The sequence below is a fragment of the Theropithecus gelada genome, chromosome X, assembly GCF_003255815.1.
Source record: "Theropithecus gelada isolate Dixy chromosome X, Tgel_1.0, whole genome shotgun sequence".
NCBI classification, from domain to species: Eukaryota; Metazoa; Chordata; class Mammalia; order Primates; family Cercopithecidae; genus Theropithecus; species Theropithecus gelada.
Genome location: NC_037689.1, coordinates 100458076 through 100474283, shown reverse-complemented (window position 1 = coordinate 100474283; position 16208 = coordinate 100458076). Strand labels below are relative to the sequence as shown.

The 16208-nt window shown below is 37.4% G+C and overlaps 1 long non-coding RNA gene across 3 annotated transcripts in view; it reads right to left on the bottom strand.

Moving 5' to 3' along the window:
* The window catches only part of LOC112615023, a 121272-nt gene extending 105454 nt beyond the window's left edge, over nucleotides 1–15818 (bottom strand). For 2 of the 3 annotated variants that reach the window (XR_003117257.1, XR_003117258.1), the window contains exon 1: nucleotides 15621–15818. This is a non-coding gene — a long non-coding RNA (uncharacterized LOC112615023). Of the gene's footprint in view, nucleotides 1–14533; nucleotides 14603–15620 lie in introns of all 3 variants that reach the window. The other variant, XR_003117259.1, reaches the window with a different exon arrangement.
* Nucleotides 15819–16208: the final 390 nt, after the last annotated feature.

Sequence of the window (16208 nt, the reverse complement as noted above, 5' to 3'; positions counted from 1 at the left end):
CCAAATTGGATAGAGTCAAGACCTATCGATATCCTGTATTCAGGAGACATGTCTCACGGGCAAAGACACACAGAGGCTCAAAGGGATGGAGGAAAATTTACCAAGCAAATGGAAAGTTAAAAAAAAAAAAAAAAAAAGCAAGTAGAGGTTGCAATCCTAGTCTCTGACAAAACTGACTTTAAACCAACAAAGATCAAAAAACACAAAGAAGGGCATTACATAATGGTAAAGGGAGCAATTCAACAAGAGCCAACTATTCTGAATATATACGCACCCAATACAGGAGCACCCTGATTCATAAAACAAGTTGTCAGAGATCTACAAAGAGACTTAGACTCCCACACAATAATAGTGGGAGACTTTAACACCCCATTGTCAATATTAGAGCAACGAGACAGAAAATTAACAAGGATTTTCAGGACTCGAACTGAGCTCTGGATCAAGTGGACCTAGTAGACATTTACAGAACTCTCCACCCCAAATCAACAGGATACACATTATTCTCAGTGCCACATGGCACTTATTCTAAAATCAACCACATAATTGGAAATAAAACACTCCTTAGCAAATGCAAAAGAACTGAAATAATAACAAACAGTCTCTCAGACCACAGAGCAATCAAATTAGAACTCAGGATTAAGAAATTCAATCAAAACCACATAACTATGTGGAAATTGAACAACTTGCTCCTGAATGACTGGGTAAATCATGAAATTAAGGGGAAATAAAGAAGTTCTTTGAAACCAATGAGAACAAAGAGACAACATACCAGAATCTCTTGGACACAGCTAAAGCAGTGTTAAGAGGTAAATTTATAGCACGAAATGCCCACATCAGAAAGCTAGAAAGATCTCAAATTAACACCCCAACATCACAATTGAAAGAGCTAGAGGCAAGGGCGAACTAATCCAAAAGCTAGCAGAAGACAAGAGATAACTAAAATCAGAGAAAACTTGAAGAAGATAGAGACATGAAAAATCCTTCAAAAACCAAATGAATCCAGGAGCTGGTTTTTTGAAAAAATTAACAAAATAGATAGACCACTAGCTAGACAAGAAGAAGAGAGAGAAGAATCAAACAGAGACAATAAAAGTTGATAAAGGGATATCACCACTGACCTCACAGAAATACAAACTACCATCAGAGAATCCTATAAACACCTCTACGCAAATAAACCAGAAAATCTAGAAGAAATGGATAAATTCCTGGACACATACATCCTACCAAGACTAAACCAGGAAGAAGTTGAATCCCTGAATAGACCAATAACAAGCTTCGAAATTGAGGCAGTAATTAATAGCCTACCAACCAAAAAAAGCCTAGGACCAGACAGAGTCACAGTTGAATTCTACCAGAAATACAAAGAGGAGTTGGTACTATTTCTTCTGAAACTATTCCAAACAAATGAAAAGGAAGGAATCCTCCCTAACTCATTTTATGATGCCAGCATCATCCTGATACTAAACCTGGCAGAGACAGAACAAAAAAAAAAAACTTCAGGATAATATCCCTGATGAACATTGATGTAAAAATCCTCAATAAAATACTGGCAATCTGAATTCAGCAGCCCATCAAAAAACATATCCACCATGATCAAGTCAGCTTCATCCCTGGGATGCAAGGCTGGTTCAACATACACAAATCAATAAATGGAATCCATCACATAACCAGAACCAAAGACAAAAACCATATGATTATCTCAATAAATGCAGAAAAGGCCTTTGATAAAATTCGACATCCCTTCATGTCAAAAACTCTCAATAAACTAGTTATTGATGGAACATATATTAAAATAATAAGTGCTATTTATGACAAACCCACAGCCAATATCATAATGAATGGGCAAAAGCTGGAAGCACTCCCTTTGAAAACTGGTACAAGGCAAGAATACCCTTTCTCAAAACTCCTATTCAACATAGTATTGGAAGTTCTGGCCAGGGCAATCAGGCAAGAGAAAGAAATAAAGTGTATTCAAATAGGAAGAGAGGAAGTCAAGTTGTCTCTGTTTGCAGAAGACATGATTTTACATTTAGAAAACCCCATCATCTCTGCCCAAAAACTTCTTGAACTGATAAGCAACTTTAGCAAAGTCTTAGGATGTAAAATCAATGTGCAAAAATAACATTTCTTTACAACAACAATAGGCAAGCACAGAGCCAAATCGTGAATGAACTCCCATTCACAATCGCTATAAAGAGAATAAAATACCTAGGAATACAGCTAACAAGGGATGTGAAGGAACTCTTCAAGGAGAACTACAAACCACTGCTCAAGGAAATAAGAAAGGACACAAATAAATGGAAAAACATTCCATCTTCATGGATAGGAAGAATCAACATCGCTAAAATGGCCGTACTGCCCAAAGTAATTTATAGATTCAATGCTATTTCCATCAGACTACCATTGACATTCCTCACAGAATTAGAAGAAAAAACTACTTTAAATTTCATATGGAATCAAAGAAGACCCTGTATAGCCAAGACAATCCTAAGCAAAAAGAACAAAGCTAGAGGCACCACACTACCTGACTTCAAACTATACTACGAGGCTACAGTAACCAAAACAGCATGGTACTGTTACCAAAACAGATATATAGACCAATAGAACAGAAGAGAGACCTCAGAAATAACACCACACATCTACAACATTCTGATCTTTGACAAACCTGATAAAAACAAGCAATGGGGAAAGGATCTCCTATTAGCAAATGGTGCGGGGAAAACAGGCTAGCCATATGCAGAAAACTGAAACTGGACCCCTTCCTTACACATTATACAAAAATTAACTCAAACTGGATTAAAGAATTAAATGTAATATCCCAAACCGTAAAAACTCTGGGAGAAAACCTAGGCAATACCATTCAGGACATAGGCATGGGCAAAGACTTCATGACAAAAATGCCAAAAGCAATAGCAACAAAAGCCAAAATTGACAAATGGGATCTAATTAAACCAAAGAGCTTCTGCACAGCAAAAAGAAACTATCATAAGAGTGAACAGGCAACCTACAGAATGGGAGGAAAATTTTGTAATCTACCCATCTGACAAGTGTTTAATATCCAGAATTTACAAGGAACTTAAACATATTTACAAGAAAAAGACAACCCCATCAAAAAGTGGGCAAAGGATATGAACAGACACTTTCAAAAGAAGACATTTACACAGCCAACAAACATATGAATAAAAGCTCAACATCACCGATCATCAGAGAAATGCAAATCAAAACCACAATGAGATACCATCTCACACCAGAGTGGTGATTATTAAAAAGTCAGGAAACAATAGATGCTGGCGAGACTGTGGAGAAATAGGAACTCTTATACACTGTTGGTGGGAATGTAAATTAGTTCAACCACTGTGGAAGACAGTGTGGTGATTCCTCAAGGATCTAGAACCAGAAATGCCATTTGACCCAACAATCCCATTACTGGGTATATATTCAAAGGAATATAAATCATTCTACTATGAAGACACATGCACATATATGTCTACTGCAGTTATTTACAATAGCAAAGACATAGAACCAATCCAAATGCTCATCAATGATAGACTGGATAAAGAAAACGTGGTAAATATACACCATGGAACACTATGCAGCCCTAAAAAGGAATGAGATCATGTACTTTGCAGGGACATGGATGAAGTTGGAAGCCATCATCCTCAGCAAATAATGCAGGAACAGAAAACCAAACACTGCATGTTCTTACTCATAAGTGGGAGTTGAACATTGAGAACTCATGGACATAGAGAAGGGAACAACACACACCAGGGTCTGTTGGGAGGTGGGGGTGTGAGGGGAGGGAACTTAGAGGACAGGTCAATAGGTGCAGGAAATCACCATGGCACATGCATACCTATGTAACAACCTATGTAACAAACCTGCACATTCTGCACATGTATCCCATTTTTTGTTAGAAGAAATAAAGAAAAAAAATTAACATTATTACATCCGTGTTTCTCTCTGTATGTACTTTTAAAGTACTTGTGACATTGAGTTACAGGGCTTTGACTCCTGGGTCTAAAAAGGACACCAAGTCCTGCTAAATTTTAAACACTGACAGCAATTAAAGCCCCATCTTCAGGCCTGGTAGAAGATGTCAATCAAAATAAATGGCATTCCTGAAACACAGGGCCAGAAATTAGAGATATTCAACTCCTCAAGGCCCAGGGACCACTGCAGAAGAGGTGGGCATGTGAGATTTTAAGGGCCGATTTTGAGACATAAAATAAGTTCAGTTTCCCTATAAATTAATCATTAATGTCAAAGGCACACTGATGCAAGACCAGCATATGGGCCCATGTCAGATTTAACAAGGTTTTCTTGAAGCATTAACTGACTCCTAAATAGAGGTTGTAAAGGTTATGAAAGGATTACGGAAGTTATATCTTATGGTCAAAATTAAAATTTTATAGACTACAAAATCTTGAAAAACTTAATTGGCTTCATGTTCTTTTTATTAGGGCTTATTATTTGGAAAATCAAGTCTTTTCTATCAAAGAATGAAGGCTTTCACCCTTTTTTTTTTGTAAATACTTGAGTTATCACTTTGATTAAATGAATGACTTATTTTACAATGACCTGTGATGTCAAGTGTTTCAACCCTTTGATATTTGACAAACTTTCCAAAATCAAATTATAAATTATATCTTTTTCTGATCTAATTAATCCTTTGAGATATTAGTTTCCCTAAAGTCCAAAAATGAAACAATTTGGTTTATTTGGTGTAAAAGTTATACAGGAAACAGTGTCATATATGAAAAGGTATTTGGTTTTCTTTAGGATGTATTTGTATAAATGTTATTGGTATGTGTTCCAAAATCATGGGAAACTCCTACAATTCTGATATGACTTAGTGTATATTATCAGTAATAATTATAATTGTTATGTTAAATTACTGTATGCCACAGAGATAACAAATTTCCTTGTCAACTGTGTCTTTGACTATTGCTGCCCTAAAACCTTTCGTCATTCACAGACAACTGTCTTGTTTGATCCTCCTTAGAAGGTGGTTTTATAATCAGCTATAGAACTGTGTAACAGGTGTTGTTAAATGCTGGTTTCTGATAACTTTGGAGTTTGTGACATTAGAATAGAGGAAAAAACTTTCAGGACTCTCATGAAGACCTGAAATGTTCATGAATATCAAGCAGAACAGGAGTTAACTCTGTAAACTGAACTAATAGAAGACGAAAGTAAACCTTTTAACTTTTTGGTTAAAACATTGCTAATCCTTTGTTTTGTTTTTCAGAGTCAAGAAAACTTTTAAGCTAGTTACAGCTTGTAACAATTGGGTAAAGTATACTCCTATGAACAAAATTTGAAGCATATTTCTCTCTACCTAATTTTTCCAGAATTTAGAAACTATTTGTGAGTATTCTTAACTTATGACAATACAGTTATTTGCATAAGTGCAATAAGAATCTGTTTTCATGTGTAACAGGACACAATTGAAGAAACTGGTTATTCTACCAAGGCTTTGACTGGAATGGCATGCTATCCTTTAAGGCATCAAACCTAATTTATGGAGCCAATAACAGCCCCTTGGAAAAAGTAGCCTCTTACCTTTGTCTGCACAGCTCTGTACAGGGTTCCTAACCTGTGGCAAGTAAAGAATGTCACTTTCTCACAGGCCCAGGAGTCCCAAGTGTATCTTGGAACCTCAAGAGGAGAGGAAATTCACCCAGCTCACAGGAATTTGATGGCACAAATCCATGGCTGGGCTCGGCTTTAGAAAAGTCTTATCTGAGATTCCTTCTATGGAACAAAGTACCATTGGATTCAATTTAAAAGTCTATGTAAAAAATAATTATTCTTGCTGCATTGTATACAAATAATTAGGTCAAGTATAATAAAGCAAACCAGTCCTACCATAATTTGTCTTTAGTAAAAATGGGAAACTGGAGAGAGAAAAATGGTTTCAAAACTATAGTACACCTGTTGTTAGATTCTAATCTTGCCTAATGTTTTTCAATTTTATTATTTCTACTGCTTGGATCGAATTCTAATTTTTCTTGGCTACAAGTCTTCAAAATAATGTTTTCAACTTTCTTTTCCTTTTTTTCCCCATTTTTCCTAATTTTGAGTCACTGAAACTAAGCTGTGCTTTCATATAGCCCTGTGAACTGAAGCTAGACAACTTAAACTACAGCAAAAATAACAGCAACCTATTTACATACATAAGCCACCTTCATACCAGCCTACTGATATATGGACTTCAGAGTAACGTTGCCTATATTGATTTTCCAAGTTCGTTCTTTCGTTTGTTGTTGTTTTTCTCCCTTCCTCCCCCTATTTTTTCTTCATAGGACATGAGACTTCACAACCTGCTAAAAATGAGTTTTTCCTAATAAATCAGGACCTACCTGTCTAGGAATAAACCATGCTAGCCACGAGATATCAGACAAAACCTGGGACCAGAGACTCATTTTTTAATATGCAAATAAAAAGTTTAAAAACTTAAAAAAAAAAAAAAGTTGAGGAGAGGGGCAGAGTAAGATAATGGACTAGAAGTCTCCACCAATTGTACCAACACCCCCTGACAAGGGTGCCAATTTAACAACTATCTACACACAAAAAAGCACCTTCATAAAAGCCAAACACCAGTTAAGCACCACAGTACCAGTTTTGAACTTCCTATCACTGAAGGAGGCACTGAAGAGGCAGGAAAAACAGTCTTGATTACTGAACACCACCCCTTCCCCATTGCCCCCATTGCCCCCATTGCCCAGCAGCAGCAACCTGTTGCTGAGAGTTTCTGTGTGCTGGAGAGAGGGAGGGCCAGCAATTGTGAGGCATTGAACTCAGCACTGCCCTTGTTACAGCAGAAAGCAAAACCAGACCAAACTCACCTAATGCCTACCCACGGAGGGAGAATTTAAACCAGACCTAGCCAGAGTGGAATTGCTGATCCCAGTGGTTTGAACTTGAGTTTCCACAGCCCTCACCACTGTGGCCTAAAGTGCTCGGTGTCTCCAAATAAATTTGAAAGGCATTGAAAGGCAGTCTAGGCCACAAGGATTGCAACACCTAGACGAGTCCTAGTGCTAACTGAGACCTAGTGATGTACTGGCTTCAGGTCAGGCCCAGCACAATCCTAGGCTTGCAGTCCCACCTAAAGCAGATACAGTTTAGATCACAACATTCAAGTCCTTTTGGAAAGCCTTCCCAAAAGGATGGGTAAAAACAAACCCAGACTGAAAAGTACAATAAATACCTAACTCCACAATGCCCAGACACAGACAAACATCTGCAAGTGTCAAGACCAGCCAGGAAAACATGACCTCACCAAATGAACTAAATAAGGTCACATATCTCTATTTCTCCAGGATTGGTCCCTGGAAACACACTTCACCTCTAAAGGTACGTATAAGCTGAAAATAAAGCAATGAAAAAAGATATTCCATGCCAACGGCAACCAAAAAAGGGCAGGAATTTCTATACTCATATCAGACAAAATAGATTTCAAGGCAAAAACTATAAGAAAAGACAAAGAAGGTCACTATATAATGATGAAGGGATCAATTTAGCAAGAGGAAATAACAATTTTAAGAATATATATACCCAACACTGGAGCACCCAGGTATATAAAGCAAATAAATATTGCCAGAGCTAAAGAGATAGATAGATTCCAATATAATAATAGCTGGAGACTTCAACACTTCACTGTCAACGTTGGACAGATCTCCCAGACAGAAAATTAACAAAGAAATTTTGGATTTAATCAAAACTATGGAACAAATGTACCAAATAGAAATTTACAGAATATTTTATCCAATGGCTATAGAACACACATTCTTTTCCTCAGCACAGGGCTTATTCTCAAGGATAGAACATATGGTAGGTCACAAAACAAGTCTGAAAACATTCAAAACACTGAAATAATATCAAGCATCTTCTCTGACCACAATGGAATAAAACTAAAAATCAATAACAAGAGGAATTTTGGAAACTATGCAAAAATGCAGAAATTAAACATTATGTTCCTGAATGAACAGTGGGACAATAAAGAAATTAAGAAGGAAGCTGAAAAAGTTCTTGAAACAAATAATGGAACACTAAAACCTATGGGATACGGCAAAAGCAGTACTCAGAGGGTAGTTTATAGGTATATATGTCTACATCAAATGAAGATAAACAACTTAATGATGCATCTTAAAGAACTACAAAAGCAAGAACAAATCTCAAACCCCAAATTAGAAGAAAATAAATAAAGATCAGAGCAGATATAAATGAAATTGAAATGAAGAAAACAACACAAAAGGTCACTGAAACAAAAACTTGGGTTTTTCCAAAGTTAAACGAAATTGACAAACCTTTAGCCAGACTAAGAAAAAAAAAGAAGATACAAATAAATAAAATAAGAGATGAAAAAGGAGACATTACAACTGATAGCACAGAAATGCAAACGATCATTAGTGGCTATTATGAGCAACAACATGCCAATAAATTTGAAAATCTAAAAGAAATGAACAAATTTTAGACACATACAACCTACCAAGATTGAACCAGGAAGAAATCCAAAACCTGAACAGACCCATAACAAGTAATGAGATTAAAGCCATAATAAAAAGTCTCCCCAGTGATACGGTTTGGCTCTTTGTCCCTACCCAAATCTTATCTTGTAGCTTCCATAATGCCCACATGTTGTGGGAAGGACCTGGGGGAAGATGATTGAATTATGGGTATGGGTCTTTCTCGTGCTGTTCTCGTCATAGTGAACGAGTCTCATGAGATCTGATGGTTTCAAAAACGGGAGTTTCTCTGCACAAGCTCTCTCTCTCTCTTTGTCTGCTGCCATTCATGTAAGGTGTGACTTGTACCTCCTTGCCTTCCACCATTATTATGAGGCTTCTCCAGCCATGTAGAACCGTAAGCCCAGTTAAACCTCTTTCTTTTGTAAATTGCCCAGTCTCGGGTATGTCTTTATCGGCAGTGTGAAAACAGACTAATACACCTAATAACGAGAAAGTCCAGGACTCCATGGCTTTACTGCTAAATTCTACCAAACATTTAAAGAGAACTAATACCCAAATCCTACTCAAACTATTCCAAAAAACAGGAGGAGGGAATACTGCCAAACTCGTTCTATGAGGACAGTATTATTCTGATACCAAAACCAGATAAAAACACATTAAAAAAAAACTATAGGCCAATTTCTATGATGAATATTGATGCAAAAATCTTCAACAAAATACTAGGAAACCCAATTCAATGATACGTTAAAAAGATCATTCATCATGATCAAGTGGGATTTATCTTTGGGATGCAAGGACAGTTTAACATATGCAAATCAATCAATGTGATATATCATGTCAACAGAAAGACAAAAACCATATGATCACTTCAATTGATGCTGGAAAAGCATTTGATAAAATTCAACATCCCTTTCATGATAAAAACCCTCAAAAAACTGGGGTAGAAGGAACATAGCTCAAAGTAATAAAACTCATATTGACAGACCCACAGCTAGTATCATACTGAATGGGAAAAAAATCAAAAGCCTTTTCTCTAAGATCTGGAATATAACACGGATGTCCACTTTCACCGCTGTTATTCAATACAGTACTGGAGCTCTTAGCTAGAGCATCCAAAGAAAAGAAATCTATAAAGGGCCTCCAAGTTGCAAAGGAAGAATTAAAATCATCCTTGTTTGCAGATGACATTATCTTATATTTGGAAAAACCTAAAGACTCCACCAAAAAACTATTCATACTAATAAATAAATTCAGTAAAGGTGCAGGATACAAAATCAACATGGAAAAATCAGTAGCATTTCTATATGCCAACAGTGAACAATCTGAAAAAATAAATAAATAAAAACGTAATCCCATTTACAACAGCCACAAACGAAATAAAATACCTAGGAATTAACCAAAGAAGTGAAAGATCTCTATAATGAAAACTACAAAGGACTGATTAAAGAAATTGAAGGGGACACCAGAAGATGGAACAATATTCCTCGTTCAGGCATTGGAAAAATCAATATTGTTAAAATGCCCAGACTACCCAAAGCAATCTACAGATTCAATGCAATTCCTATCAAAATACCAATGACAATCTCCACAGAAATAGAAAAAAGTATCCTAAAAGGGATATAGAACCACAGAAGACCCAGAATAGCTTAAGAGATCCTGAGCAATAAGAATAAAAGTGGAGGAATCACATTACCTGACTTCAAATTATACTACAGATCTATAGTAACCAAAACAGCATACTACTGTCATAAAAACAGACACACAGATGAATGGAACAGAATAGCGATCCCGTAAAGAAATCCATACGCCTACAGTGAAATCATTATTGATAAAGGTGCCAAAAACATATACCGTAAAGACAGTACCTTCAATAAATGGTCCTGGGAAAACGATACCTATATGCAGAAGAATGAAACTGGACCCCTATCTCTCATCATATACAAAAATCAAATCAAAATGGATTAAAGAATTGAATCTAAGACCTCAAACTATAAAACTACTACAAGAAAACTTTGGGAAAACTCTCCAGAACATCAGTCTGGGCAAAAATTTCTTGAGTAATACCCTGCAAGCACAGGCAACCAGAGCAAAAATGGACAAATGGCATTACATCAAGTTAAAAAGCTTCTGCATAGCAGAGGAAACAATCAACAAAGTTAAGGAACAACCCACAGAATGGGTAAAAATGTTCGCAAACTACCCATCTGACAAGGAATTAATAACCAGATGTATAAGTATCTCAAATAATTCTATAGGAAAAAACATAATAATCTGATTTTTAAAATGGGCAGGCCAGGCGCAGGGGCTCACGTCTCTAATCGCAGCACTTTGGGAGGCCAAGGTTGGTGGATCACGAGGTCAAGAGATCGAGACTATCCTGGCCAAAATGGTGAAACCCCGTCTCTACTAAAAATACAAAAATTAGCTGGGCATGGCATGCACCTGTAGTCCCAGCTACTTGGGAGGCTGAGGCAGAAGAATCACTTGAACCCAGGAGGTGGAGGTTGCAGTGAGCCGAGATCACGCGCCACTGCACTCCAGCCTGGCGACAGAGCGAGACTCCGTCTAAAAAAAAAAAAAAAAAAAAAAATCTGAATAGACATTTCTCAAAGGAAGACATACAAATGATGAACAGGCATATATAGGTGCTCAACATCATGAATCATCAGAGAAATGCAAATCAAAACTACAATGAGATATCATCCCTTCTCAGTTAAAATGGCTTATGTCTGAAAGACAGGCAATAACAAATGCAGGTGAAGATGTGGAGAAAAAAGAACCCTCGTACACCGTTGGTGGGAACGTAAATTACTACAACCACTGTAGAGAACAGTTTGGAGGTTCCTCAGAAAACTGAAAATAGAGTTACCCATGTGATCCAGCAATCCTACTCTGGATATATACCCAAAAGAAAGGAAATCTGTATATTGAAGAGACATCTGCACTCCCATGTTTGTTGCCACTCTGTTCACAATAGACAAGAATTGGAAGAAGCCTGTGTCCATCAACAGATGAATGGATAAAGAAAATGTGGTACTTATACACAATGCAGTACTATTCAGCCATAAAAAAGAATGAGATCCAGTCATTTGCAAAAACATGGATGGAACTTGGAATTGGTGATCATTATGTTAAGTGAAGTAAGCCAGGCATAGAAGGAGAAAGATTGCATGTTCTTATTTACTTGTGGGGCCTAAAAATCAAAACAATTTAACCTGTGGAGATAGACAGTAGGATAGTTACCAGAGGCTGGGAAAGGAATTGGGGAGGGCTGGGGAGAGGTAGGGATGGTTAATCAGTACAAAAAATTGTTAGAAAGAATGAAACGGACCCAGTTTGATAGCACAACAGGGTGACTACAGTCAATAATAACTTAATTGTATATTTTAAAACAACTAAAAGAGTATAATTGGATTTTTTGTAACAGAAAGGATAAATTCTTGAGGAGACAGATATCCATTTTCCATGATGTGATTAATATGCATTACATGCCTATATCAAAATGTCCCATGTATCCCATAAATACATACACCTACTGTATACCCACAAAAAATAAAAATAAAATAAACAATTATTTTAAAAAGAAGAGTAATTGAACCTCTGATCATAAAGTTTCAAGTTTTATGCAATTACCAGACTCTACCATCTTAACAAGTCCTGTTTTGGGGCAAGGTGTATAATAAGTTAGATCTAGATTATATCATCTATTGAATTGAGGGTGCTTTCTATGTGCCATAATTCTCTTCTCTTTTTGTATTGGGAGAAATATTAAATAGGTGGAAACCAATCCAGATCCTGAACTCAAATCATGTAGGACTTTGGTCATTGAAAACATGAACCATTAATAGCTGTTATACTATTGGGATGTTCTGATCCCATATCAGGATGGTAAATCCCTATGGTTGATATGAACTCTAAGATATGATCATGCTGTTATCCCTAGGGTAACTTGTTCTATTGATCAAATTGCTTGGGCCAATAAATTATAAAATACTTTTATGAATAACTAGTCTAGTCCAGGTTTTAATCATTCAGAGGTTGTACGGTACTCTGAAGTTACCCCAGCTGAAATTTTTAGCCCAGCAGATTAAATGTTATTCCTTTAAATAGTTAATATTTTGTTTGTGGCCTAATTAATTAAATCTCCATTGGGTCTTCTTGTTTTATCTCCCCATGAGAATCACTAAAGTTAGAGACTGACCATACCAAGCACTGACATGGTTGTGGAGGATGAAGCTCTGCTGAGACAATGAAAAATTGTACAACCACTTTGAAAACAGTTTGGCAGTTTCTTACAATGTTAGTCTTACATCTATAACATGTTCCAGCCACTGCAATCCCAAGTATTTACCCTAGAGAAAGAAAGCACATTTCTCTGTAAAGACCCATACACAAGATCCCCTAAATTGAATACAACCCAAATATCCATCAGCAAGTGAATGGACAAAACGAATTGTAGTACATCCTATACTGTAATGCTACTCTGTAATGAAAAAAAAAAAAAAGAACTATTGAAATAGGTAATAAAATGGATACATCTAAAAATACACAGAGTGAACGAAAGAAGCCAGATCCCTTAAAAAAAAATCCTCTATGATTCTATTTAAATAAATGAAATCTAATCTATAAAGACAAAAGTGCTGTATTTGTCTGGAGACAGGACAGTGGGAGGAATGGATAGGCTGGGTATAACAGAACTGAAAATGTTACGTCCTGGAAAATAATAACAATGATATTCAAGCCTATATGGTTACTTTAGGGGACATGGCAGGGTATCATTAGAATAGGGCAAACTAGATACTGAAGGACCAAGAGAGCAGAGTAGGAGATCACTTCCTCATCACTTCATCACTCCCCGCCACAAAAAACAAGTGTAGACAGCTATCCACAAACTAAAGTATTCATGGGAGGGCTCAGGGGCCCATTTAAGAATCTGCAGCAAAACAGTAGAAAAAAAAATGGGGAATATCCACACAGAAAATATTGCTGGTGAGATCAGTATACTTGAGATGCCAGGAGATGTCTAGGAGCAAAGAAGAAAGGCAAAGGCTATAGATATTAGCCACGTGGCAGGAACCACCATGGTCCACAGCAGTCTGCTCTGGAGAGGACACTGGCATCTTTTGCCACTGAGATAATCAACGGTCATTCCTGCCCAAGGAACCCCAGAGAGGGAGAAGAGGCTGCACACTTCTCATCTCAAGAAGCAGCAGCTATTGTATCACTCTGGGACCAGAGGTGCCACCTGTCCCAATCCTGCATGTGTCACTGACCCCCAAGCTACAGCTACTCTGTAAATACCCATACTCCAGACCTCAGCTCTGTGCCTCACTGTGCCTGCTCATGCCTCAGACACCAGAGCCACTGCCACAGAGACCTAGGTCATACCCTTGGCCCCTAAGCCAAGGTCATTTTGCACATGTCTGTACTCCAGACACCAAATTAACAACCATTGAAGGCTAGCCCATACTCCAGACCCTGGATAGGAAGAATAATCTCTAGTGTTCTATAGCATTATACTAAATTATCAAACAATAATTTAATGTATTTTTTCAAATAGCTAGAAGAGAGAATGTTGAATGTTACCAGCACATATAAATGATAAAGATTTGAGATGATGGATATTCTAACTACCCTGATTTTATCACTACACATTGTATACATGTATTGAAATATCACAGTGTACCCCATAAATATGTATAATAATCATGTGTCCATATATAATAAAATATACATTTTTCAAAGTAAGACATACAAATGGCCAACAGATATGTGAAAAAATTATCAATATCACTAATCATGAGGGAAATGCACATTAAAACCATAACAAGATATCACCTCACACTTGTTAGGATGGCTATTATTTAAAAAAACAAAAGATGGTAAGTGTTCACAAGGATGTGGAAAAAATGGAACCCTTGTACAATACTGGGAATGTAAATTGATACAGATATTAAAGAAAACAGTATGGACGTTCCTGAAAAAACTAAAAATAGAATTACCAAATGATCCAGCAGTCCCTCTTCTGAGTATATATCCAAAGGAAATGAAATGAGTACCTCAAACAGATGTATGTACTCCCATGTTCACTGCAGCATTATTCACAATAGCCAGGGTATGGAATCAACCTAAATATCCATCAACAGATGAATAAAGAAAATGTCTTACATGCACACAATGGAGTACTATTCAGCTTTTTGAAAAAAGAAGGAAATCCTGTCATTTGTGACAACATAGATGAACCTGGAGGACATTAAGTGAAATAAGCCAGGCACAGCAAGACAAATACCACATAATCTCACTTGTATATGGAATCTAAATAAGTTGAATTCATAGAAGCAGAGAGTAGAATAGTAATTACTAGAGAGAGGCTGGGAAGGGGTTTGGGGAGATGGTGGTTAATGGATACAAAATTTCAGTTAGAGAGGAGGGATAAATTTAAGAGATCTATTGTACATCACGGTGACTATGGTTAGTAAAAATATATTGTATACTTGAAAACTGCTAAAAGGGTAGATTTTAAGTGTTCACCACAAAAAAAGGTACATTAGGTAATGCGTAGGTTTATTAGCTTGATTCAGCCATTCTACAATGTATAAAATATATCAAAACATCATATGACTTTTTAATTGACACTTTATAAATTATGGTTCATAAACAAATTTATTATACAACAGATATGGGAGAAGGCATATTATAATCTCAAATTGGTAGGAAGGCCTGGCCTTTTAACTAACTGCATATTTCAACATTCATTGATGGTGCTGATGGGAATCACTGATTATTATTTATGCAGTCAGAAATATACATATAAACTTAACAGAAATGCATGTTAAACATAAAGTTTCTCCCTTATCTATACCGTAAGAAAGTTTGAAACAGAACAAGAAGAGGCCTGACTTCATACAGGCATTGCTGATCCTGCAATAACCACAGGGCTATCTAACATCTTGCACCTATGTTATCACTGAAGGTTCCAGCAATCCTGTGGGTGAGCATTTTTATCTCCAGTTTACAGAGTGGGAAACTGGGCTCAGAGAGGGTCTTTACCTTTCTCATCCTCCCGCGTCCCGCCTTTACATGGAAAGTAGCCCCGGGACACCCTGGAGCAGGACACCACGCTCACCGGGGCCAGAAGAGACCCACCTCTCTCTCTCTCACGAAACAGCCAGAGCGCCGATCTCCAAAGTGGGAACGAGGGGACGTCGATCTGGGGTCCTTTCGTCTCCCTAAACCCCACGGAGATTCAGCCCACACTGCTAGGCACTCACAACCTCCACCGAGTCCAAACGCCTGAAGGTGAGACACTGCTGTTCTACCCAGGCCAAATTGGTCTCATTAAAAGGTCGTCACCGTCGCTAATATGACGTCAGGTTACTATGGCAACCGCGTAGCACTGGCTTGTCTCCCAAACCTGAAAATGTCTATGCACAACCCGCTCCTCCATCCCCAGGCTTTCCCTTAAAGCAAAACACCTCCACTCTTTAGATAACTCCCTGAGAAAACATACCAATTAGAGGAACTAGGGCAATTTTCAAGACTCTCTACCCATTACCGCAGAGGAAAGTCCACGTTGTCAGGAATTTTGCTTTAAAAGTGACTTTAGGGGGCCGGGCGCGGTGGCTCACGCCTGTAATCCCAGCACTTTGGGAGGCCGAGGCGGGCGGATCACGAGGTCAGGAGATCGAGACCATCCTGACTAACACGGTGAAACCCCGTCTTTACTAAAAATAC